Genomic DNA, 21,462 nt, shown 5'->3' with positions numbered 1-21,462 from the left:
GAGGCGGCCAAGAGATAGGAGGGCGCGCCCACCCCTCCTGGGCGCGCCCCTTGTCTCCTAGGCCCCTCGAGTAGCCACCGACATACTTCTTCCTCTTATATAAGCCTATATACCCCAAAACACATCCAGGGAGCCACCTAAGAAATATTTCTGCCACCGTAACCTTCTGTATCCATGAGATCCTATCTTGGAGCCGTCATCGGTGTTCTGCCAGAGGGGGAATCCACCACGGAGGGCTTCTACATCAACACCATAGCCCTTCTGATGAGTTGTGAGTAGTTTACCACAGACCTTCGGGTCCATAGTTATTAGCTAGATGGCTTCTTCTCTCTTTTTGGATCTCAATACAATGTTCTCCCCCTCTCTTGTGGAGATCTATTCGATGTAAACTCTTTTTGTGGTGTGTTTGTCGAGATTCGATGAATTGTGGGTTTATGATTAAGTTTATCTATGAGAAATATTTGAATCTCCTCTGTATTCTTTTATGTATGATTGAGTTATATTTGCAAGTCTCTTCAAATTATCGGTTTGGTTTGGCCTACTAGATTGATCTTTCTTGCCACGGGAGAAGTGCTTAGCTTTGGGTTCAATCTTGCGGTGTCCTTACCCAGTGACAGAAAAGGGTTGCAAGGAACGTATTGTATTGTTGCCATCGAGGATAAAAAGATGGGGTTTATATCATATTGCTTGAGTTTATCCCTCTACATCATGTCATCTCTCTTAATGTGTTACTCTGTTCTTATGAACTTAATACTCTAGATGCATGCTGGATAGCGGTCGATGTGTGGAGTAATAGTAGTAGATGCGGGCAGGAGTTGGTCTACTTGTCACGGACGTGATTCCTATATACATGATCATGCCTAGATAATCTCATAATTATTCACTTTTCTATCAATTGCTCGATAGTAATTTGTTCACCCATCGTAATACTTATGTTATCTTAAGAGAAGCCTCTAGTGAAACCTATGGCCCCCGGGTCTATCTTTTATCATATAAAGCTTTCAATCTACTTTTATTTGCATCTTTATTTTTTGCATCTATATTATAAAATACCAAAAAATATATTTATCTTATCATATTATCTCTATCAGATCTCACTTTCGCAAGTGGCCGTGAAGGGATTGACAACCCCTTTATTGCGTTGGTTGCGAGTTCTTTGTTTGTTTGTGTAGGTTCATGGGACTTGTGAGGAGCCTCCTACTGGATTGATACCTTGGTTCTCAAAAACTGAGGGAAATACTTACGCTACTGTGTTGCACCCTTTCCTCTTCAAGGAAAACCAATGCAAGCTCAAGATGTAGCAAGAAGGATTTCTAGCGCCGTTGCCGAGGAGGTCTTCGCTCAAGTCAAGACATACCATGTACCCATCACAAACTCATCTCCCTCGCATTTACATTATTTGCCATTTGCCTCTCGTTTTCCTCTCCCCCACTTCACCCTTGCGGTTTTATTCGGCCTCTCTTTCCCAATCTCCTCTCCTTTCCGCTTGCCTTTTTTCCCCTCTGTTTCACTTGCCTTTTTCTGTTTGCTTGTGTGTTGGATTAGTTGTCGCCATGGAGCAAGATAATACCAAATTGTGTGATTTCTACAATACCAATAGTAATGACTTCCTTAGTACTCCGATTGCTCCTATTAATGATGTTGAGTCTTGTGAAATCAATGCTGCTTTGCTGAATCTTGTTATGAAAGATCAATTCTCCGGCTTTCCTAGTGAAGATGCCCCTACCCATCTAAACAACTTTGTTGAATTGTGTGAGATGCAAAGGAAAAAAGATACGGATAATGATATTGTTAAATTGAAGTTATTTTTGTTTTCACTTAGAGATCATGCTAAAGTTTGGTTTTCGTCTTTGCCTAAAAATAGTATTGATTCTTGGAACAAGTGCAAAGATGCTTTTATCTCTAAGTATTTTCCTCCCGCTAAGATTATCTCCCTTAGGAATGATATTATGAATTTTAAACAACTTGATCATGAGCATGTTGCCCAATCTTGGGAAAGAATGAAATTGATGATTCACAATTGCCCTACTCATGGTTTGAATTTATGGATGATCATACAAAAATCTTATGCCGGTTTGAACTTTGCTTCTAGAAATTTTAGATTCTGCCACCGAAGGCATGTTTATGGAAATCACTTTAGGATATGCTACAAAACTTCTTGATAATATTATGGCTAATTATTCTCAATGGCACACCGGACGATCTACTAGTAAGAAAGTGCATGCTATAGAAGAAATTAATGTTTTGAGTGGAAAGATGGATGAGCTTATGAGATTGTTTGCTACTAAGAGTTCTTCTATTGATCCCAATGATATGCGTTTATCTACCTTGATTGAGAATAATAATGAATCTATGGATGTAGATTTTGTTGGTAGGAATAATTTTGGAAACAATGCTTATAGAGGAAACTTTAATCCTAGACTATTCCCTAGCAATTCCTCTAATAATTATGGAAATTCCTACAATAATTCTTATGGTAATTTTAATAATATGCCCTCTGATTTTCAAAATAGTGTGAAAGAATGTATGGTCTCTCAAAAGAATTTTAATGCTTTGCTTGAAGAAAAATTGCTCAAAGTTGATGATTTGGCTAGGAACGTTGATAGACTTTCGCTTGATGTTGATTCTCTTAAACTTAGATCTTCTTCTCCTAAGCATGATATCGATGAGTCTCTCAAAGCTATGAGAAGTTCCATTGACGAATGCAAAGAAAGAACCGCTAGATTGCGTGCTAAGAAAGATTGCTTTGTAAAAGCGTGTTCTTCTAGTTTCCATGAAAATAATGATGAAGATCTTAAAGTTATTGATGTGTACCCTATTAGATCTTTGTTTTGCAATATGAATCTTGATAATAATGGGACTGGAGATGAGTCAACTTTATTTAGAAGGCGTCCCAACAATTTGGAGTTTTTAGATCTTGATGTTAAATTTGGTAAAAGTGGGATTGAAGAGGTCATGACTTTAAATAGTATTGAACCCACTATCTCGGATTCCAAGGAATTTGATTATGATAATTGTTCTTTAGAAAGTTTTATTTCCTTGTTGCAATCCGTTGTTAATTCTCCTCATGCTTATAGTCAAAATAAAGCTTTTACCAAACATATTGTTGATGCCTTGATGCAATCTTTTGATGAAAAACTTAATTTGGAAGTTTCCATACCTAGAAAACTTAATGATGAGTGGGAACCTACTATAAAGATTAAAATTAAAGATTATGAGTGTTTTGCTTTGTGTGATTTCGTGCTAGTGTTTCCACGATTCCGAAAACTTATGTGATATTCTAGGTTTCCATGATCTTGATGATTGCTCTTTAAATTTGCACCTTGCGGATTCCACCATTAAAAAGCCAATGGGAAGAATCAATGATGTCCTAATTGTTGCAAATAGAAATTTGGTGCCCGTTGATTTTATCGCTCTTGATATAGATTGCAATCTTTCTTGCCCTATTATTCTTGATAGACCTTTCCTTAGAACGATTGGTGCGATTATTGATATGAAGGAAGTGAATATTAGATTCCAATTTCCACTAAAGAAAGGCATGGAGCACTTTCCAAGAAATAAAGTCAAATTACCTTATGAATCTATCATGCGAGCTACCTATGAATCAAGTGCCAAAGATGGCACTACTTAAATCTATCTTAGCTTTTATGCCTAGCTAGGGGCGTTAAACGATAGCGCTAGTTGGGAGGCAACCCAATTTTCTTTGTGTTCTTTGTTTTTGTTCCTGTTTACTAATAAATTTTTCATCTACTTTATGTTTAGATGAGTTTTCATGTTTTATTTAGTGTTTGTGCCAAGTAGAAGCTATAGGATAACCTATGATATGAGTTGATTTCATTCTGCTGAAAAATAGAAACTTTGCGTTCACGAGAAAAAAATCAATATATCACACAAACGAGCTTTTGCATTGATTCTTGTTGATTATGTTGAATAAACAAATTTTTTAGGACTTCCTAGTTTGGTAGGATTTTTAAGGTTCCTGAAGTTTGTGTTAGGTACAGATTGCTACAGACTGTTCTGTTTTTGACAGATTCTGTTTTTCGTGTGTTGTTTGATTATTTTGATGCATCTATGGCTAGTATGTAAGGGTATGAACCATAAAGAACTTGGAATACAGTAGGTATAACACCAATATAAATAAATAATGAGTTCATTACAGTACCTTATGTGGTGGTCTTGTTTTCTTTCACTAACGGAGCTTATGAGATTTCCTGTTGAGTTTTGTGTCGTGAAGTTTTCAAGTTTTGGGTAAAGATTTGATGGACTATGGAATAAGGAGTGGCAAAAGCCTAATCTTGGGGATGCCCAAGGCATCCCAAGATATTCAAGAATAGCCAAAAGCCTAATCTTGGGGATGCCCCGGGAAGGCATCCCCTCTTTCGTCTTTGTTCGTTGGTAACTTTACTTGGAGCTATATTTTTATTCGCCACATGATATGTGTTTTGCTTGGAGCGTCGTGTATGATATTAGTATTTGCTTTTTAGTTTACCACAATCATGCTTGCTGTAACACACCTTTTCGGAGAATCCTACTTGATTGAAATTTATTAGAATACTCTATGTGCTTCACTTATATCTTTTGAGCTAGATAGTTTTTGCTCTAGTGCTTCACTTATATCTTTTAGAGCACGGCGGTGGTTTAATTTTGAAGAAATTGTTGATCTCTCATGCTTCACTTATATTATTTTGTGAGTCTTTTAGAACAGCATGGTATTTTCTATGGTTATAAATTGGTCCTAGAATGATGAGCATCCAAGTTGGGTATAATAAAAACTATCATAGGAAGTGAATTGGATGCTATGATCAATTTGATACTTGATAATTGTTTTGAGATATGGAGGTAGTGATATTAAAGTCATGCTAGTTAGGTGATTATGAATTAATGATGGCTTGTGTTGAAGTTAGCAAGTCCCATAGCATGCATGTATGGTTAAAGTTGTGTAAGAAATTTGAAACATGAAGTGTACCTGGCTTGTGCATCCTTATGAGTGGCAGTCGGGGAAGAGCGATGGTATTTTCCTACTAATCTATCCCCCTAGGAGAATGCACGTAGTGCTTGGTTTTTGATGACTTCTAAATTTTTGTGATAAGTATATGAGTTATTTTGACTAATGTTGAGTCCATGGATTATACGCGCTTTTACCTTTCCATCATTGCTAGCCTCTTCAGTACCGTGCATTGCCCTTTCTCACCTTGAGACTTGGTGCAAACTTCGCCGGTGCATCCAAACCCCGTGATATGATACGCTCTATCACACATAAACCTCCTTATATCTTCCTCAAAACAGCCACCATACCTACCTATTTATGGCATTTCCATAGCCATTCCGAGATATATTGCCATGCAACTTTCCACTGTTCCATTCATCATCATCATGACATACATTACTTTTGTCATATTGCCATTGCATGATCATGTAGTTGACATCGTATTTGTGGCAAATCCACCATGCATAATTGTTTATACATGTCACTCTTTATTCATTGCACCATCCCGGTACACAGCTGGAGGCATTCATATAGAGTCATTCTTGTTCAAGTTTCAAGTTTTAATTCATGTGTTGTAATCAATAAAAGTGTGATGATCAGCATTATTAGAGCATTGTTCCAAAGAAAAAAAGAAAGGCCAAAGAAAAAAAGAAAAAAAATAAAAAATAAAAAAAATAAAAAAAATAAAAGGGGGCAATGTTACTATCTCTTTTTCCACACTTGTGCTTCAAAGTAGCACCATGTTCTTCATATAGTGAGTCTCATATATTGTGCTTCAATGTAGCACCATGTTTTTCATATAGAGTCTCATATGTTGTCACTTCAATATACTAGTGGGAATTTTTCATTATAAAACTTGGCTTGTATATTCCTACGATGGGCTTCCTCAAATGCCCTAGGTCTTCATGAGCAAGCAAGTTGGATGCACACCCACTAGTTTTCTTTTGTTGATCTTTCATTCATTTATAGCTCTAGTGCATCCGTTGCATGGCAATCCCTACTCCTCATGTTGACATCAATTGATGGGCATCTCCATAGCCCGTTGATTATCCTCATCAATGTGAGACTTTCTCCTTTTTTGTCTTCTCCACACAATCCCCAATCATTCTTCTATTACACCCATAGTGCTATATCCATGACTCACGCTCATGTATTGCGTGAAGGTTGAAAAAGTTTGAGATTATTTAAGTACAAAACAATTGCTTGGCTTGTCATCGGGGGTATAGAAGTTGGGAACATCTTTGTGTGACAAAAATGAAGCATAGCCTAACTATATGATTTTGTAGGGATGAACTTCCTTTAGCCATGTTATTTTGACTAGACATGATTGCTTTTATTAGTATGCTTGAAGTATTACTATTTCTTTTGTCAATATGAACTTTTATTTTGAATCATTTGGATCTGAACATTCATGCCAAAATAAAGAGATATTACATTGAGAATTATGCTAGGTAGCATTCCACATCAAAAATTATGTTTTTATCATTTACCTACTCGAGGACGAGCAGGAATTAAGCTTGTGGATGATTGATACGTCTCCAACGTATCTATAAATTTTGATTGTTCCATGCTATTGTATTACCTGTTTTGGATGTTTATGGGCTTTATTTTACACATTTATATCATTTTTGGGACTAACCTACTAACCGGAGGCCTAGCCCGTATTGCCGTTTTTTTGCCTATTTCAGTATTTCGAAGAAAAGGAATATCAAAAGGAGTCCAAACGGAATGAAACCTTTGGGAGCGTGATTTTTGGAACGAACGTGATCCGGAGAACTTGGAGTGCAAATCAAGAAGCAATCAAGGCGGCTAGGAGATAGGAGGGCGCGCCCACCCCTCCTGGGCATGCCCCCTGTCTCTTGGGCCCCTCGAGTGGCCACCCACATACTTCTTCCTCCTATATAAGCCTACATACCCCGAAAACATCTAGGGAGCCACCGAAGAAATATTTCCGCCACCGTAACCTTCTGTATCCGCGAGATCCCATCTTGGAGCCGTCGCCGGCGTTCTGCCGGAGGGGGAATCCACCACGGAGGGCTTCTACATCAACACCATAGCCCTTCCGATGAGTTGTGAGTAGTTTACCATAGACCTTCGGGTCCATAGTTATTAGCTCGATGGCTTCTTCTCTCTTCTTGGATCTCAATACAATGTTCTCCCCCTCTCTTGTGGAGATCTATTCGATATAAACTCTTTTTGTGGTGTGTTTGTCGAGATCTGATGAATTGTGGGTTTATGATTAAGTTTATCTATGAGAAATATTTGAATCTCCTCTGAATTCTTTTATGTATGATTGAGTTATCTTTGCAAGTCTCTTCGAATTATTGGTTTGGTTTGGCCTACTAGATTGATCTTTCTTGCCATTGGAGAAGTGCTTAGCTTTGGGTTCAATCTTGCGGTGTCCTTAACCAGTTACAAAAAGGGTTGCAAGGCACGTATTGTATTGTTGCCATCGAGGATAAAAAGATGGGGTTTATATCATATTGCTTGAGTTTATCCCTCTACATCATGTCATATTTCTTAATGCGTTACTCTGTTCTTATGAACTTAATACTCTAGATGCATGCTGGATAGCGGTCGATGTGTGGAGTAATAGTAGTAGATGTAGGCAGGAGTCGGTCTACTTGTCGGTGTCAAAACCGGCGGATTTCGGGTAGGGGGTCCCGAACTGTGCGTCTAGGCGGATGGTAACAGGAGACAAGGGACACGATGTTTTTACCCAGGTTCTGGCCCTCTCGATGGAGGTAATACCCTACTCCTGCTTGATTAATATTGATGATATGGGTAGTACAAGAGTTGATCTACCACGAGATTAGAGAGGCTAAACCCTAGAAGCTAGCCTATGGTATGATTGTTGTTCGTCCTACGGACTGAACCACTCTGGTTTATATAGACACCAGAGAGGGCTTGGGTTACACAGAGTTGGTTACAATGGGAGGAGATCTACATATCGTATCGCCAAGCTTGCCTTCCACGCCAAGGAAAGTTCCATCCGGACACGGGACGAAGTCTTCAATCTTGTATCTTCATAGTCCAGGAGTCCAGCCAAAGGTCATAGTACGGTCATCCGGACACCCCCTAATCCAGGACTCCCTCACCGGGGGATGTTATCAACAAGAGACAGTAAAAAAAGGTTTACGCAGGGTCTTAATCTGAAAAGAATCCTTGAAACCGGTCCCTACTGCACGTCTGCGCCTGTGTCTCCGTTGTGCCGTATCCTGGACGGGTGTAGCACGGTGTTCGTCTGCAAAAGAGAGGAACTTAGTGGAAAACAATCGTGTGAGAAATCTATGTTAAAATAAACAAAGTATAATACAGAAAATGGGTAGAATTGAGCTTTATTGTCTCCTGGTATTCCACAGCCAAGCCTTTATTCGAATCGTTTTACTGTCTCACCTCAGCGTGTTTAGCGAGGCGGTTTCCTTGGAACGTCTTGTCAAAGCAGAGATCATGTCCCCTTATTCCGGGATTCTCATCAATACGGGCGTGGGTAACCCAACCGTGCCATGGGTATGACTTCTTAATTGAAAGTGAATCCCAGACGGTCACGGGGAGGTCTCTTGGTATTCAAACCCTTTTATAAAGAGACCAAGGCTCAACTCCTTTCTTTCAATCCCATCAAATCCGCCTCTCGCCTCGAGTTCCAACACCCAAAGCTCTAGATTCAGGCGCTTCGAACCTTCGATGATGTCCGGCTCCGACCTCCAAGGCCGGTGGACGCCTTCCTCTGTTACAGAAGAAGACGTGCGAAAGCTGAGAGATGCCAGGTATCTAACCGGCGAAATCTCACATAGGCTGCCTGCTCCAGGGCAGGCTATCCCCACTCCCCAACTCAGTGAGAGCGTGGTGTTCACACCTCACTTCCTTTGGGGGCCCGGCTTCCCGGTTGATCCCCTCGTGAGGGGGCTCATGTTTTATGATGGGCTGGAATTTCAAGACTTAGCTCCGGAGACCATCCTCCAAATCTCATCGTTCATTGTCGTGTGTGAGGCCTTCCTCCATATTACTCCTTACTTCGGACTGTGGCTTAAGACCTTCAAGGTAGAACCGAAGATAATCGAGGGGCAGCATGCAGAGTGCGGAGGTGCTCTTATAAGCAAGATTGCCGACGCTCCATGGCCCGAGGGCTCTTTCCAAGAGGAGTTCGGCTTATGGCAACGAGAGTGGTTTTACATCACAGCCCCCAGGGGCACCACATGGGTGGCGCCACCTACTTTTTGCTCGGGTCCCCCACCATGGCTAGCGTCATGGGTCAATGAAGGGCTTAACTGGGGGCCGGACGTGCCCTTGCTGCAGCGCCGCAATCGAGATCTCCTAGAAAGAGATATGAATTTGGCCGTAGTGGCGCAGGTTATGCTGATTCGCCGCATACTGCCCTGCAAACATCGCCTCTCTGCCTGTGGGAATTTAATCCGGAGGGACCGCGAGTCCTCCAACATTTTATGGGCACAACGCCCATGGAGATGTATAAATTGTTCTTCGGATCACAAGCAATGTGTTCGGACTCGTCCGAGGACACATGTCTGAGCTGCAATCGCCCAGACACTCAAGTAAGTAGCCCTGTACCCAGACACGCTACCCGTATGTTTATCATAAAATTGCCCTTTAAAAGAGCTATCCTTTGAACATGAGTGGATAGCGAAAGCAAAGCTTATCAGGTGTCCGGCCCCCCTCCCTGAGACTACGCCGGATCCGGTGTTGACCAGGATGTCGGAGATTGCGCCCTTGGAAGAAGGCGAAGAGGGGAACCAAGAAGCTGCCGCCTCCGTGAAGGAGGCTGTCAGGAAGGGAGGAATCGAGAATTCCCCTAACCAGGGAAAGAAAAGGACCGCCTCTGAAGACCCGGAGGCGATGGCCTCAAAGCGGGGGAAGAAATCTTCGTTAGAGGGTCCGGTGCCGGAGAGTGCCCCGGCCGCATTGCGCCCCCAAGGGGATCATCTCTCCACCGAGCTGTAAGTAAAGTGAGGGGTTTTAAAATGAGTGACATCCCTGTTTTATTTCTAAGGAAGATAACCGAAATTTTACCTTGCAGTTCGGATCTCAACCCTTCTCAGCAGAGCTCATCTTCAGGGGATCTTTGTCCGGAGATGATGGAGAGCAAAACGCCTCCCCCAGCTGTACCATCTTGTGAGGCGGGCGACCCCGAGGTGTCGTCTCGGATGGTTTCTCCAAATCCGGACCTCGAAAAAGGTCTTCGGACTAGTCCGACACCTTTCGGTGCACGGTCGGAGGAGCTGAAGGATCTGCTCGGGCGAGCGTCTATCTCAGAAGAACACCATGTGTTGATGAACACGGTGATTAGAAGGATTTCATCCGCGGAAAGCGGATTGTACGAGGCCGCCAGGAGTTTACTTACAGGTTTTGAGGTATGCGAAAATATGTACATTTTGACAGAGCCGCATATAAAAAATGCGCCCTGTATACATAGTAGCCCCTGAGACTCTGTGTGTTGTCAAAAATGACGGCGCGCAGAGGATCATAATCCCAGGTATAATATGTCTCCTTTCCTATGTAGGTGGCGAGGTGTTCGGTGGCTAGCCGGACTGATGAATTTGCCGAGCTAAAGCGGCAACTTGACGTGGCAGATGCCAACATCGCAGTTGTAAATGAGCAGCTGGACGAGGCACAAGCTATGTAATGTCTCCAAAGACATCTGGTAAGAGGATCTTAATGCTCGTACCTTATAACATGTGTGCTTAATGCAGATGGTGCCGCTGCCATGGAGAACCTTCGGGCGGAACTTGCTCGAGCCAAGGAGCAAGCGAGGAAAAGCGATGCGGCTGTCGTGAAGGCAGCTGAATAGCTAAAAGCCGAACAGGCTGCTCACTGCCAGAGCAAGAAAGAAATGGCCGAGATGGCTGTAAAATTGAAGGATGCTGCCGACCATTGTAAGCTTCTTGAAAAAGACGATAGGGTGGCACAGAAGGACCTAGAAAAGGTCACTGCCGAGGCCAAGGACACTCGCTCTGCAATGAGAGCTATGAAGGAGGAGCTACGTCAGGCCGGAGATATCACGGCTGGAAAGCCCTGTATGCTGCGGATGAAGTTCGAGGATCCTAAGTATGCTCCGTTAGACCGGAAGTGGAGTGCGGCGAACACTTATCTGGATTTGGCGGCGAGTGCCGTGGACGCGACCGAACACTTCCGGGTCTAGATGACCATGAATTGGAAGAACTTTTTTGGTCGTAGTTCCACAATCCAGAGTGCCCACTTTCGGTATCCGATCGTTTGGCTGCATGGGCGGAGCTGAACAGGTTATCCGGACTCGCCATGAAGCATGTCGTGAGTCATCTGTGGCCGAGAGGGCCCGAGCCAAAGAGTTATTTTAGCTTGGTGCAGCAGTTCCTTGGTACGGTGCCACATATTGATGCAATGAAGAGGTCAACGTGCATAGAGGGTGCACATATGGCTCTTGCCCGTGTCAAGACATACTGGGCGGAGATGAAGGCCAGTGTTGTTGCATCCCAGGATTCGGACGAAAGCCGAGTACCTGCCAAGCACTACTTTGAGGAAGTTATGCAGGGCGCTCGTTTAATAGAGACGTAGTGCTCGAAGGATGTTATGTTCGAATAACATGTGCTATTTGTAAAACAATGTTTTGATGGAATATAGAAGCTTTTGATACTTGTACTTTCAAGAATTAGAATGCCTCCTGTGTGGCCGTTAATGTATATGTGTATATAACTTGAAAGATGGCAGTCGTTGGCTTCAGCCCCCACACATATAATGCGGGGGTGTTCGCAGAAGGCGCATTTTCACACTTGGTCCAACGTCTTGGTCCTATAGAGGAGGTGATAGCGCAGCGAACTAGGCAACCGGACTATAATGCTTTATCAATTTCACTTAGCCATAGGAGTTTGACAGTGGGGCTACTGAATAGCCCCTAGGGGCACCACGCTCACCCGAATTCGGGGCGCGTGTGTGCCTGATTGGGAAACGGCCCTTCGTTAATGCGGAGGAATCCTCAAGATTCCGGCAAGTCATCGAGTGGTTGACCAGTCTCTCGCTATATCATGACAGTCAGTTTTCGGCTTTCTCTACTGAGGTGCTCGCCTGGCCGAACCGGGGCACAATCGCAGTAGTTCTCCTAGTGCCGCCTTAGCCGATAGAGCGGAACGTAAGGCAGCAAAACACAGGAGCCGGGCAAACCCAACATTTGACCAAAGACATGATTCGGAGCTGATGCATATAAGGCCAAACTCGCGACGCCGAACACTCCCTAAGGTATTCGGTCTTTATGAAAACGGGCCGAACAAAAGCCCTTGGTAAGAAGCCCCTGGTGTCCAGGTACGCGCAAAATTCTGGCGTGGCCACATGCCAAGACGCCAGCCTCCTCCTTGGTAATAGCAAAAAACCGGGTGTCGGTGTCAAAACCGGCGGATCTCGGGTAGGGGGTCCCGAACTGTGCGTCTAGGCGGATGGTAACAGGAGAAAAGGGACACGATGTTTTTACCTAGGTTCAGGCCCTCTCGATGGAGGTAAAACGCTACTCCTGCTTGATTAATATTGATGATATGGGTAGTACAAGAGTTGATCTACCACGAGATCAGAGAGGCTAAACCCTAGAAGCTAGCCTATGGTATGATTGTTGTTCGTCCTACGGACTAAACCTCTCCGGTTTATATAGACACCGGAGAGGGCTAGGGTTACACAGAGTCGGTTACAATGGGAGGAGATCTACATATCGTATCGCCAAGCTTGCCTTCCACGCCAAGGAAAGTTCCATCCGGACACGGGACGAAGTCTTCAATCTTGTATCTTCATAGTCCAGGAGTCCGGCCAAAGGTCATAGTCCGGTCATCCGGACACCCCCTAATCCAGGACTCCCTCACCGGGGGATGTTATCAACAAGAGACAGTAAAAAAGGTTTACGCAGGGTCTTAATCTGAAAAGAATCCTTGAAACGGGTCTCTACTGCACGTCTGCGCCTGTGTCTCCGTTGTGCCTTATCCTGGACGGGTGTAGCATGGTGTTCGTCTGCAAAAGAGAGGAACTTAGTGGAAAACTATCGTGCGAGAAATCTATGTTAAAAGAAACAAATTATAATGCAGAAAATGGGTAGAATTGAGCTTTATTGTCTCCTTGTGTAAACGCGCGGAGCCCCTTGTACAGGGGTATGCGGCTATTAAGCCTTTGTATGTTTACGCCGGACTCGTCGAGCCATGTCCGGGGTTTTTAACGACCTATTTAGGTGCTCTAACTAGTAAAGCTGGATTAGTGTGCGGCTATCAAGGAAGCCGCACCATCGTCCGCGCTCGAGGAACACTTGATATTTCCCTTTAATGAGATGATGCCTCGTGGACCGGGCATTTTGAGTGTAAGGGATGCATAATGCGGTATTGCGTTAAAGCAGGCAAAAGCTTCGCGTCCCAGTAGTGCTTGATAGCTACTTATGAATGGGGCAATGTGGAAGGTTAGCTTTTCACTTCGGAAGTTGTCGAGGGAGCCGAACATAACTTCTAATGAGAGGGAACCCATACAATGGGTATCTGGGCCTGGCGTGACCCCTTGAAAGGAAGTGTTGCCATGGCGAATTATTGTTGGCTTTAACCCCATTTTGCGGATTGTGTCCTGATATAGCAGGTTTAGGTCACTGCCGCCGTCCATTAGGACTTGTGTAAAGTGGAGTCCGTCAATTATCGGATCTACAACCAAGGTAGTCCAGCCTGCATTCCGGATACCTCTAGAGTAATCCTGATGATCGAAGGTGATTGGTTGTAACAACCAGTGGCGGGACTCCTCTAGGATAGGACGTATGGCGTGTATCTCCATAGGTGCCACTCTGTTTTTCCCTTTTGTCACATGAAGTGAATTTACTGTTTTGACTTCTTGCGGGAACTTCTTTTGTTCTTCGGTGTTCTGCTTGTCGGGTTCGTCGTCATCCTCACTTGGTATGTCGAGCCCCTTGTGTTCGGCGTTGAGTTTTCTGGATTCTTTGAAGACCCAACAATCTCTGTGGGTGTGGTTTGCAGGCCTCCCGGGAGTATTGTGGATTTGACATATTTTGTCCAAGATTTTGTTGAGGTTAGATAGCTCGTCCCTATTATCTTTGGGGGGCGGCTTTTTCTGATTCTGCCGAGAGCTTTTGAATCCGGCGTTGACTGCCATGCTCTTCGGGCTGTTATCCTTGAACCGGCGTTGTTCCTTGCTACGGTGCAGTTTCTCGTTTCCATCTCTGACTTCGGATGTACTTGGGTCGCTGGTGCTGCTTCTTGCCAGCCAGCTATCCTCTCCTGCACAAAAGCGGGTCATGAGGCTTGTCAATGCGGCCATTGTTCTTGGCTTTTCTTGGCCAAGGTGTCTGGCGAGCCATTCGTCTCGAATGCTATGTTTGAAAGCTGGTAAGGCTTCAGCGTCCAGACTGTCGACTATCTAATTTTTTTAGTAAGAAATCTGTTCCAGAGTTTCCGGGCCGACTCTCCGGGTAGTTGAGTTATATGGCTTAGATCGTCTGCATCCGGAGGTCGGACATAGGTCCCTTGAAAATTTACCCAAAAAGCATTCTCGAGCTCCTCCCAACTTCCTATGGTGTTTTCGGGAAGGCTTTTAAGCCAATGCCGGGTAGCCCTTTGAGCTTGAGGGGTAAGTATTTTATGGCGTGGAGGTCATCTCCTCTAGCCATGTGTATGTGGAGGATATAATTCCCAATCCAGACTCCAGGGTCTGTTGTTCTGTCATATGCCTCTATGCTTACGGGCTTGAATCCCGCTGGAAATTCATGGTCCAGCACCTCATTGGTGAAACATAGGGGATGTGCGGCGCCCCTGTATTTGGGTGTGCCGCGATGTTTGGATATTTGTTGCGTTGCATTGCTTACTAGATCTTGCTTTCTTGGCCCGTAGATAGATCTAGTTGGGCCCTTTTTTGATGCAAATCCTTGTGCGGATCGCGTGCCGGATTGAGTGCGGCGCCCTTTGCCGCTCGATGTTGGTCATGGGGTCGTCTATCCGACCTGGTGGCTTCCTTGTTTTTTGACCGTGGGGGCTCTAAGGCCTCGTCATCAAATTCCGGTAGTAATTTTCGCTTCGGGTAGCTCTTTGTGTGGTGACTGTCGCCGTACTTGTGTGCGGTGTTGAGTACTTTGCCTCATCTGATTCTGAGTGCATCTTCCGCTGTTTTGAGGTTCCACTTCTGCTTTTTCAGGCTATGCGCAATGGCGATGAGCCTTTGGTGGAGGTTATTCTTCTCCAGCAACTTGTCCGGCGTGAGGTCGTCCGGACTATTATCTTCGTCGGGGACGGGTTGTTTGGTTTGTTTATCCAAGTTGTCCTGTTCGGACAGTTGCTCGATGGCATGTTCGTCGTCCGCCGGTTCGTCCTACTCTATGGCTGGGTCTCTATCGAGGTGGGGTTTGGCGCGGTGCTTCTGCCGCCGCTTTGATTGCTTTTCGAGGGAACGATCCCTCGTTGCGCCCTTTTGATCCTCGTCGTTGTTTCTTTAAGGTGTGTCCACCATGTATACATTGTTGGATGAGGTGGTTGTCCAGTGCCCTATAAGCGCTGGTTCTTGTTCGTCTTCTTCATCGGCGTCCATACCATCGATGTCTTCAGAGTTGAAGTCGAGCATGTCGGTTAAATCGTCGACAGTGGCTATGAAGTGGGTGGTGGGTGGATTTCGAATTTCTTCGTCGTCCGCATCCCAACCTTGCTGACCATAGTACGGCCAGGGCTCTCCTGATAAAGAGAGAGACTTTAGTGAATTCAGGATGTGGCCAAAGGGAAAGTGTTGAAAGATGTCCGCGGCGGTGAGCTCCATGATCGGAGCCCAATTGGGTTCGATCGGGAGGGGTGTGGAATATTCGGAGTCCAGCACCTTGGAGTCACGAGCTCCGCGATGGACAAGATTGGTGTTCGGCTCGATCGCTGTAGAGATTGCAGCCCCCGAGGCGGTGTCTGGCCACCCGTCCTCGACCGGCGCAATCGGCTCCGAGCTAAGGGTCGGAGCGGACACCTGAGCGGCGCTCTGGGCACTGTCCGGCGGCAGAGCTAGATCATGCCCATCGTGACAGTGCGGCGCGCTCGGCTGTGGCTCGAATCCGTCGAAGATCAAGTCTCCGCGGATGTCAGCTGTGTAGTTTAAACTTCCAAATCTGACCTGATGGCCAGGGGCGTAGCTTTCGATCTGCTCCAGATGGCCAAGTGAATTGGCCCGCAATGCAAAGCCGCCGGATACGAAGATCTGTCCGGGGAGAAAAGTCTCACCCTGGACCGCGTCGTGGTTGATGACCGAAGAAGCCATCGGGCCTAAAGGTGACGACACAGAGGAACTCTCAATGAGAGCACCAATGTCGGTGTCAAAACTGGTGGATCTCGGGTAGGGGGTCCCAAACTGTGCGTATAGGCGGATGGTAACAAGAGACAAGGGACACGATGTTTTTACCCAGGTTCGGGCCCTCTCGATGGAGGTAAAACCCTACTCCTGCTTGATTAATATTGATGATATGGGTAGTACAAGAGTTGATCTACCACGAGATCAGAGAGGCTAAACCCTAGAAGCTAGCCTATGGTATGATTGTTGTTCGTCCTACGGACTAAACCTCTCCGGTTTATATAGACACCGGAGAGGGCTAAGGTTACACAGAGTCGGTTACAATGGGAGGAGATCTACATATCGTATCGCCAAGCTTGCCTTCCACGCCAAGGAAAGTCCTATCCGGACACGGGACGAAGTCTTCAATCTTGTATCTTCATAGTCCGGGAGTCCGGCCAAAGGTCATAGTCCGGCCATCCGGACACCCCCTAATCCAGGACTCCCTCACTACTTGTCACGGATGTGATGCCTATATACATGATCATGCCTAGATAATCTCATAATTATTCACTTTTCTATCTATTGCTCGATAGTAATTTGTTCACCCACCATAATACTTATGCTATCTTGAGAGAAGCCTCTGGTGAAACCTATGGCCCCCGGGTCTATCTTTTGTCATATAAAGCTTTCAATCTACTTTTATTTGCATCTTTATTGTCTGCATCTATATTATAAAATACCAAAAATATATTTATATTATCATATTATCTCTATTAGATCTCACTTTCGCATGTGGCCGTGAAAGGATTGACAACACCTTTATCGTGTTGGTTGCGGGTTCTTTGTTTGTTTGTGTAGGTTCGTGGGACTTGTGAGGAGCCTCCTACTGGATTGATACCTTGGTTCTCAAAAACTGAGGGAAATACTTACGCTACTGTGCTGCATCACCCTTTCCTCTTCAAGGAAAACCAATGCAAGCTCAAGACGTAGCAATGGCGAACTGGTTCCCCATGGCTCTCAAGGATGGCGCGCGCTCCTGGCTCCTAATCTCCCCGTAGGATCTGTCTCCCCCTGGGATGAGATGCGCGACCGCTTCATCGCCAACTTCCAGGGCACTCGCTACTGCCCGCCGGCCGCGGGTGACCTGCGGGCAATGAAAAAAATAGCATGCTACAGCAAAATAGCGTCGACCTCAAAATATGCCATTAGCATGCTATATCGCGCTATAGTTTGCTATTAGCGAGACGTTGTACACGGATATAATTAGCGAGACAATTCTGAATATCCTATAGCGTGCTATTAGCGAGGATATAGCATGCTATTTTTTTCAGTGCCTATGGCGCATCAAGCAGCAGCCAGGGGAGACCCTGTAGAAGTACATCTAGTGCTTCAACAATGTCTGCCTCATGATCCCCAAGGTGTCGGACGAGGCCATCTCTCAGCATTCACTCATGGCGTCTGCGGTGTCAGGATGAAGGGGGAGTTCGCCATCCACGAGGACCTCTGCACAACCCTGGAGATGTTCAACATGGAGAACACATGCGCGAGGGCTGAGGAGGGACACCTCTCCCTCCTCGAACTCCCTGATGCTGACCCAGAAGACAAGAAGGCCAAGGACGTGAAGTGCAAGGGGCCAGTTGTGCCTGTAGCAGAGCGGGAGATGAAACACGGCTGGGATCACCCTGAGTCGTCCAAGAGCAACCGACCATTCTACATCTTCCACAACGTCCACAGCCACAACACCAACGAATGCCAGGAGCTCAGGGCCCTCCGCAATGGGCTCCTCGGCCGATGCCCCGAGTGCAATGATCGAGGCTATGGTCACGGAGGTGGCCGAGGTGGAGGGCGCTGGGATGGCCGCGACCATCACCAGGAGTGGCGCGACTAGCCTCGGGAGAACCGCTGGCAGGGCCAGCCTCATGAGGGCACTTGAGGGACCAGCCTCGCGAGGATCAGCCTCAGGGCAACGCCGCTCTTCCTCCACTGCCACCACCACCAAGAAGGAACGAAGATCATCACCAGGACGAGGGGGCTGGGGGCTTCCAGGAGCCTCGAGGCATAGCCTGCATACTGGGCGGCTCTCAGGCCCTAGCCTCTCACCGCATCTTCAAGCAGTTCGCGCGCGAGTTAAACGCAGCCCTCCCCAAGCCCGAGGCAACTCGCCCGCTCAGATGGTTAAAATACGCCATTGCCTTCAACTCCTCCGATCTGCTAAAGAGCGCGGCCACTTCTGGCGCGCTCCCAGTGCTCTGCTCGCCTATCATCAGCAACGTGGTCGTCACAAAGACCCTCATTGATGGTGGAGCAGGGCTCAATGTTCTCTCTGTCCAGACGTTCAATAGACTCCAAGTGCCATATCACCAGCTTCAGCCTACCAAGCCATTCTCAGGACTGACCGACGGTTCCACGCATCCGATACGACAGATCCGCCTCCCTGTCACCTTCGGCGAGCGTGACTGTCGGATTACGGGTTCCGCAAACCCTTGAAAGGTTTGAACTCTAGTGTGCGTGTGGAGATCTCAACCTGCCTAGCCTGCCTACTCGCAATCCTCCTAAGCCTAGCGCGCCAGGGTCAAAGAGACAAGGGGACACAATAGTTCATCCTGGTTCGGGCCACCTTGCGGTGTAATACCCTACTCCAGCGTTTTGGTGGATTGCCTCGAAGGTCTGAGGATGAACTAGTACAATAGATGAACTAGCCTCAGGAGGTGATGTGTTCTTGGGCTCGAGAGAACTGGTGAGGTAGCTCGGCTGGACTCTCTCCATGATCATATGCCTCTCTATGGTGGTGGTTAAGTCCTATTTATAGTGCCATTGGTCCTCTTCCCAAATGTTGGCAGGAAGGGATCCCACAACGGCCAGATTTGAAGGGGGACAAGTAGTACATCCTATCCTGACTAAAGTGGTGTTCGTCTACGAAAAGCCTTTGGTCGTGACGATGCGGTGGGCTCGGCAATGACCCCCGTCCTGTCGTCCTGGCGGGCTTGGTCTTGTTGCACCAGAATGGAAACCTTTGGCCGATTCCTTGGGACTCCACGACTGCGGTTGCCTCCTTTGCACCAAAGAGGAAACTGGCGCTCTACGCCCGCTGGCGCCCGCCTGGCCTTGGTCATCATGGCTCACATCAGCTGAGCCTCATGAGGTGCACCTTGCATAGAACTCTCTGCCCCTCGAGAGCCAGCCTGAGGAGGCCGATCCCCACGTTGGTCTCGGTGTCGTACGCCTCGTGAGGCTTGCCCCTCGTGAGGGTCTTGAGTCGTTGATGGTGAAGCTGGGCCATACCAGGCCGCTGATGGAGCCACGCAGTGGGCCGCAGGCAGGCAAGTGTGTATACCCCCATCTTCAGAACGCTGACAGTAGCCCCCGGTCCCAAGGCGCGCTCTAACTTGGCTTCTAGGCAAAGCCAAAGGGAAAGTGTGGAGCGACGCGAGCCCTAACCACCTACGGCCTTGATGACGCGTGGCGATTGATGGGACGTGGGCGTCGCCGCTTCCCCATGCTGCCTCGGCAACAATTCCTGTCTGACAAAAGGGTTGCCATTCGCTCTCATGCTTTCATTGCCTTCCCTTCGTCGTGCTCCAGATCCCCTTCTCCCAACATTGAAAGAACTCTTCAGATCTGCCGATTCTCTCCTCCAATCTTCCGCACAATGGCCGCCGAGAGGACCAAGGCTCCAGCCCCGGCTGCTGGCCCCGCCTGGTATGAGCCGGTGTTGATCATGCCCTCAGTGACCAAGGAGAAGCTCCAGACCGCGCCTCTCCTGACGGTGAGCGCGGACAACTAGTGGGGGAAGAATGCACTCTGGGTCGCCGCCGCCACGTCGAAACCTGCGAAAAGTACCTTCTATCCTTTCTTCCTGCACAACGTCTGCTCGGGTCTGGTGCCCCCATTCTCCCACTTCTTCTACGTCATTCTCCACCATTACGGACTCCATGCGCTCCATATCCATCCCAATTCCATCCTCCTCCAATCCATCTTCGCCTTCTACTGCGAGGTGTTCGTGGGGGTGATGCCCTCCGTCGCCATGCTCGACCACTTCTTCTTCCTTTGCATGACTAGCAACTGGCCCGCATGGTGTGTCGGCTTCGTTGCGGCCCAGGGCGGCAACGCGATCTTCCGTACCGGGAAGAAGGTGGAGGACACCCGACACAAGTGGGTCCTAAAGGACGCCAAGTGCTCCCATGACCAGCTGGAGCTGTCGACCGAGCTCCCCTCCTCCGAGAAGGGTGGTTTTCTGAGAAGATCACTGACCCTTCCCTGAAGCCATTGGTGAAGAAGATGGAGGATGACCTGAAGAATGAGAAGCTGACGGGGTGCCATGATCGTTAAGGAGTTCCTGATGTAGCGGCTGGCGCCGCTCCAGGACCGCTCCCGCCCCTTGTGGAAGCTCGGGAGCACCGACGACAAGGTCCGCCTACGCCAGGACGCCCTTCCTGAGGAAGAGCTGAGCAAGGTGTCGATGTCCTTGACTGGAAAGGACCCGATCAGCCCTCCGGAGGAGTGCCTCCCGCTGTACCGCCAAGGCGACAGAGAGAAGATTGTTGCGGCCATGCCTGTCTTCGATGAGTTTGGGCCCATGCTGACAGGGCCTCCCCAGCCGCCCGCCTCCTTGGTGAATTTGTCCTCCGGCGACCGTTCGTCCAAGGCCACCGAGGAGGAGTGCGAGTGGTAATCCTCTACCCCGAGGCAGAGGGAGCTCCTCCCCGACTTCCCTGACGATGATGATGAGGATGCACCTCCGATGGTGGAGCTAGCTTGCCCCTCTGGGGTCACAACGAGATCCGAGGCCGCCTCCTCGAAGTAGCCCAAGCGGTCGGTCGTGAAGAAGGGCAGGACTATGTTGATCCCTCCGGGCACCACTGCACCTTCACCAGCGGTGTCCCAAGAGCACAACTCCGACTGCCTTGGTGTCACGCCCAAGATGCGACCCTATCCTAAAGGAACTCAAAGGTCCCGCCAAGGATAGAAGCGCATCTTGAAGACACCTTTGCAAGGTGGATATCATTACATCGTACCATTACATAATAGTTGGGGATACATACAAGGCATACAAATGCCACAAGAGTACATCAATACAACATACATAAGATCAACATCTGACTACAGATGAAACACAAACAGAAGCTCAAACAATATCCACCCTGCTAGCCCAGGCTGTCGGCCTGGAACCTATCCCCTGAATGAAGAAGAAGCAGAAGAAGAACTCCAAAACAAGCAAGCATCAC

This window comes from Triticum dicoccoides, chromosome 2B (genome assembly GCF_002162155.2).
Source record: "Triticum dicoccoides isolate Atlit2015 ecotype Zavitan chromosome 2B, WEW_v2.0, whole genome shotgun sequence".
Classification (NCBI taxonomy): domain Eukaryota; kingdom Viridiplantae; phylum Streptophyta; class Magnoliopsida; order Poales; family Poaceae; genus Triticum; species Triticum dicoccoides.
The sequence above is the reverse complement of the archived record's forward strand: the minus strand, read 5'-3'. Positions refer to the sequence as shown.